General features: G+C 34.1%; 1 long non-coding RNA gene across 2 annotated transcripts; it reads left to right on the top strand.

The window, feature by feature from the left end:
- The first annotated feature begins 1,446 nt into the window (after positions 1-1,446).
- Positions 1,447-6,195, top strand: LOC113307415. Of its 2 annotated transcripts, none has more exons than XR_003339162.1 (6): positions 1,447-1,583; positions 1,993-2,077; positions 2,504-2,640; positions 3,773-3,822; positions 5,622-5,715; positions 5,891-6,195. It is a non-coding gene; the product is annotated as an uncharacterized LOC113307415 (long non-coding RNA). The 2 variants fall into 2 exon arrangements; XR_003339163.1 differs by having other exon boundaries at positions 1,500-1,583; positions 1,872-2,077.

Below are 6,195 nucleotides of genomic sequence, written 5' to 3'. Positions count from 1 at the left end.
TTTCATATGGTACTCGTTAGATTTTGGGTGGTTTCCATGCAAACTTTCCATTTGAAAACAACGAATCAAAAGAAATCTCAGGTAAAAGGACTGATAATTTATAGGAGAATTAATATATTTAACAAATCAAGTGAAGAAATAGGAAAATAGAAGACCAAATTCAGAAAATTAGTAAAAAGCTTAAAATATAATAGATTCGGAACATGTAAAATAAATTCTTTACCCGTAGCTTGTTTCTAATGCAAAACAGTGACTAACATTTATCAAACAACACATCCAATTGAATCAAATGATGAAAAAAATAACAAACTCAAGATACAAATTGAAATAATAAGACAAGAGTAAGTTGCAGAGAAAGTAAATAAAAGATAAGACAAGCACGTGGTTCGACAATGAAGTGTCTACATCCACGGGTAAAAGAGCGTAGAAGTGTTTATTCATGGTTGTTCGGTTACATCGAAAGATCTACATTCTTGAAGTTCAGTGAGTTTAAAATAGTAAGAACAGACAAAGGATCCCCCATTCAACCTAATCGCTTTGGCTTATTCGGGAAAGTTGAGCTCTAGGACTTTCCTTAGCTTATAAGACTGAAGCAGTCTTGGAGTTGTTACGGTGTATGTCGTTGGTTGATAGTATCTTATTTCGATTCTAATCATCTGCCACATGTCGAGATAGATTATGGTGCCGACAGTTCTTTTTCATCTTGTCGAGTAATTCTCCTGATTTTGCTTTGCACTATCAGACAGTTTTATGACTTTTTGCAATGCCCTCGTGTATTTTGTCTCCCGCTTGTTCAGCTAATGAGTCTTTAACCCTGCATTTCATCTCTTTAGTTGTAATGATCTTGTCCTGCATTCAATAACATCAAAAAGAAATATCATTATTAAATGAGAAATGAGAAATTTTAAATGTGTTATGGGGTTATAAGATATCATTACCACCTGGTTGGCATTTAAACTTGAATAAGCAGAAGCGAACTAGAGACTTAGCAAAATGATACTGATGATTAAGGAATACACGTAGACGGACTTTGAGTTACCGCAACACTCTTTGTAAAATCGTTTTTTTTTTCTTTTGACACGATCAACGCGGTCTTCGAACTCCCTAGTAATCCATAATTTGGGAGCTCGACCCTTGACCAACTGGGTTATTCCTGTTGGTTCAATTGGGAGCTCGACCCTTGGCCAATTGGGCTATTCCCGTTGGTTCAAAACTGATTGTTGCCATTGTTATTCAATGTGTTGGGCTTTTCCTTAGTTCTTTCATTGAGTTGTTATCTATCCATGCTTACAAAACAGAAGTGTTCAGTGTGTCACGCAATGGCTGAGATATATCTATTTTTTGAACTGGCGGTTAAGATCTTCCCACACCTCCCATGTGGTATCTCAGATAAAATGATCCACTCGTCATACGGAAGATCAGCCCACGTATCCGTTTGCTTGCCCACCTCTATGTTACGAATGCTCCCTATATCAACGAAAGAAACGTTTCATTTGTCTTCAACTGAAAATTTTCTCTGATATCCTAAACCTGCGAATCTCTTCTCCAATCTCTAATCAATCAAAATACTCCATTTTGATAAGGTAAGATTCGTAAAAAAAACCCTTATACTTTTTTTTCCTTCCCGGTTCTTAATGTATGATTTTTAGGGTTTCCACCATTTCTCAAATTTTATTCGCTGATACTCAAATGTCTCACTCATTCTATGTTTTTTCGACCGAATACATTAAATTAGATGCACTTAAACATATGGAGTTCGGTTTTGTTACTCACAGTGGTTTGTGCTTAGAGAAACCTTAGAAAATTACTTAAGAGTGATTGCTCCTTCAATCTTATAACATTTTTTCAGTGATATTGTTATGTTCTATTAGGTCATGATGGGTTGTGTTCTTAAGCTAAAATTTTAGAGATGGTTATGATCTTAATCAACAAAGTTTAGTAATTTGACAAGGAGTGATAACTGTAATCTACAAATTGTTTGTTTTGATTAAGGAGCTTTATCAACATGGAAAGAGCGATTATGCCCTTGAAGTGATTGAGAAAATTGCTAGATAAAGAGTTTTGGGGTATGATACAGGTATATTCAAATCCATGCCTTTAAAGTCCATATTCAATTACATGAGCGTTTAAAAGGCTTCTAATATATCATATGCCCTGCTGTTGAGAATTGGTGCATATGTAATTGCGAATGTGAGGCATCCTGCTGTACTTATATTTTGCTTATATCATTCAACTGTACGTGGTCTTTATCAGCATAATGATGCTCATCTTCTTGAACCAAATTTTATGTTCATTGTGCATGCTCAAAAGCCTTAGATTCTTAAGCGAAAAGTCTGCATACATATTTTAAGATCATAGTGCGTGTTACCATGTTTTGACCAAGTTTCATACGGTTATATGTTTCTGGATAGTTTAGAAAATGTTGACTTCATTACCGGAAGACATTTATGTAGTGCTTTGCTCCTGTTAAACCTCTTATAATTGATTATTGTAATATTCGCAGATGGTTGGATTCAACACCATGGCACCATATTACAGTTCCAACCAAGAAGGGGAAAGCACCCACTGAAATTTTAATGTTTATAATATATTAAAACCATCGCCCAGCTACTTTCCGCAAAATGGGACCCCAGACACCCTGTGAGTTTTGTATTCCATCTCATAGAAATGTACCCTAAATTTTCATGTCGCCCATCTGTTTAATCTGTTTTGGTTTTGGTTTAATCTATAGAGAAACAATTTATTTGTCTAATACGAGTGTTGGTCTTGGCTAAAACAGTCATCAATTCACTCGAATCTTGATGCACAGTTGCACATAGATTGAAGATTATGTTTCACAATATTCTGCATTATCATTAGATAAGAGTATGCTGGCGATAAATTTTATGTAGACACGATATTTATACCATAATATTTAATAGTTACAGCCTTAGTCACCAGGAACTCCTAGGGTATGAGCGTATTTCAGTGAAATACTCGTTTTTGCGTATCTCAATGAGATACGCGTTGGGAACGCGTTCCTAGCAAGGGAGAAACGAGTTCCTAGCAAGGGAGGAACCTTGCCAAAAATTAAAGAAATAAAAAAGATATCGTGGATATATTAAAGAAGAAAAAAAGATTATTTTTGACTTCTATGTAAAGATATAGCAAGAAGATTTTCTAGATTTGTTTTGTTTCTTTTTTAGATATATTTTTCTTTATTTATTTTGTAATGCTTATTAACAAATTTTTCTTTTTCTTCTAGCAATAGATAAATAAATATATAAATAACTCTTTCTCCTCCTTCTAACCTTTATATTCAGTGCCTTCTGATTATTTCTATCATATTACAATGAGTGATTCTGATTTAACTATAAACATAGATGACAAAGATGAAATTTATCTATGATGTATCATTAATGTATCTATGAAATTTAACTTATATATGATTTATATTTTGCATTCCATACTCGTTCCTCGTATTTCATTTTTGAGAATTTTACTATCTCGTTTCCGTACTCGCTCCCGTTCCTGGTGACTAAGGTTTCAGCGAGTCACACGATACAAGAAGTTCTGATTAGGAAGCCTACCAAGTCTACCAAGTAAAAAACTTTTTTGAAGCATAGAAAGGGATACCAAGTGTTATTATGCTTTCAATTCTATGAAATTAGTTGGCGATAGTTTGGCTATCAAAAATCTCTGAGAAATGTTTCAGTCTGTTCATTATAGTTTTCTGTTGTCAAGATTTCTATAGTTGATTTTTAATAGTGACTTTTTGATTGTGTCATGGCAGATAGCTTAGTTCGAGTTTTCATTGGATGAGGCGAGCTTGCTCAGCATTAGGTAACTAATTTCACATTTCCTTTGTCGTCTTGCTGACATGTATCTTAGCCTAAATTTTTCTTCGGTAACTCTGCCACGAAAACTTCCAAAAATGCTTTCACGTGTAACTGAAATAGCCCGGGAGTTCAGTTTTGCATTCTATATGAACTTGACCTCATCCTTTCGTACTCAGCATTACCCTTTATTCGTCATTAAACATGGCATTTTGCTTTTGGCTTAAGACAAAATGAAATATTTTGCATGTTGTAGTAAACCACTTATATAAAGTGTTATCTCTTACTTTCTGGATAAGTATGGCTATAGGAGTGATTTTGAGGTTTGTATATGTCGAGAGTAGTAGACGATATATTCTAGACAATACTGAATAAGGCTTTATGTTGTTCACATGACTGTTAGCTTGGCTACTGGGGGGATAATGCAGATTACTTTCATTCAAATAGCTTTACGAAACATTGAAATATATATTTCTGCAAGACTGGGTGTGTTTATAGACAATAAGCACAAATATAGATTTTTGATTGGATTTGTCACCGAATATATGCTTAATGTTATTGCAAATGTCTAGATCGAAGTCTTTTGATGTGCCAAAATCCAATGACCTAGAGAAGTGAAGCTGTTTGACTGGCATATCATAAGATTTCTGTTATGGTAGTCACATGTATTAGTCTGTTTTTTGTTTTTGTTGTTGTCGTCGTTCTGGGGTTTTTGATTCTTCGGGTGCAATTTTCTTTCGCCTATCTTCATTTTTAGTTTCTCTAAGAGCATCAGTAGTAGGTGCATCAAGATGAGCCTAGGTGGCCTTTATCTAATATGAGCAGTAAAACGTCATTTATTGTTCGAATACCTTGCACAAAGTCGTACTGGAAAGTCTCAATAGGTCCCATATTATGATTGCAGTTTGTGGTGTTGCACATTGTATCAAATATAATGAAATTTTGTGAAATCCATGTTACATTTTGGATATATGTGGCACAACTTTCTTTAGTACATTATTTACTACCTCAAATGTGTTACAATCCATCTATTCGAATGTTGAAATCATTATTTGATAATTTGATTTGTTACAATAGTTTACTTGGTACAATTCTTGATGTATGGTTGGTTATACATTTGAGTGTTGTTTCTCAATTTGGGATGTAATCAAAGCCACCGTCAATTGAGTATTTGGCTTCTCTCTTTGAATGAAAGAACAAACAACTATAAGATAAACGGACTCAGCTTATTACCCTGTGGTCTTAGCAGAATACGTGAATAATTATGACAATTTAAATATCGATCATTTTTTTCTTTGTGGAATTTAATTCATTGCAACTTATAATTAGAGGTAATTTGTGAGATCATGCAATTGTCATTTTTGGATTTGTAGGATTAACAAACATGAATTTCTGTATTTGCATGAAGAAATTTTCATTTTTGGATCTGTAGGAATTAACAAACATGAATTCCTGTATTTGCATGTGAGGAACAGTTTTATTTTTATGTTTTGCTTAACTTACTATGATCAAAAACCTTGGAAAATTTGGAGTTAGGTTGAGCTCTTGGTACCATCACAGATAGACATGACTTATTGTGTCTATATTGCTGGACTTAAGATGATCAAAGAACTTGGAAACCTTAGATCTCTAGGCCGTGGTAATATCAAAAACCCTGGAAACATTGATTCTTGAAATTATCTGAGGTCTAATCTGTAGGTTAATCCACACTGTACAACCAAATCATGAATTAGATACTTTCTGAACAGTCATTAATGGCTTAATTTGCCACTGATACTGATTACGGTGATCCGATTTTGTGATCAGATGGAAACCGGTAAAGCCAGAAGAATACTGGCAGAAGCTAGCTTCTTTCATCGATCCCAATACACTTGCGGTTAGCTCCTGGAATTGGTTTCAGGTATAACTCGAATTCCATTTTCGCTGGATCTTTTCCCTAATTCTTTTTGTTAATCACTATAGAATGATACACCAGTCTAAATAAAATGGTTAGGTATATGAGCACCGCATTGCATACGAATACTGTTAATTTTAATCAATTCGATTTTGTAATGGTTTTCTATGTTTATATTCAGATTCAAAGGTCGGACCATGGCTGCATATGTTAAAGACTGCTGATGAAGTATGAACATTAACAGCTACAACTAAAGATAATTGCGCTCGAGATAGTATATATTCCAGAATGATTTCTTATGAATTTGATCTCTACCTGTCAAACATTAGCATTTGTATTAGACAAACACATCAATGACAACTATATCATGGTCTATATTTCTGTTGACTGAATTCCCATGAATATTACCTACTAACATTTGGAACATCATCTGATGGAATATTCAAATTGAAAGCAGGATGTGGCGCATTATGATTTCTCCTTTCA

Source organism: Papaver somniferum, chromosome 1 (genome assembly GCF_003573695.1).
Source record: "Papaver somniferum cultivar HN1 chromosome 1, ASM357369v1, whole genome shotgun sequence".
In the NCBI taxonomy this organism is placed as follows: domain Eukaryota; kingdom Viridiplantae; phylum Streptophyta; class Magnoliopsida; order Ranunculales; family Papaveraceae; genus Papaver; species Papaver somniferum.
This window is presented reverse-complemented; position numbering and strand designations above follow the sequence as displayed.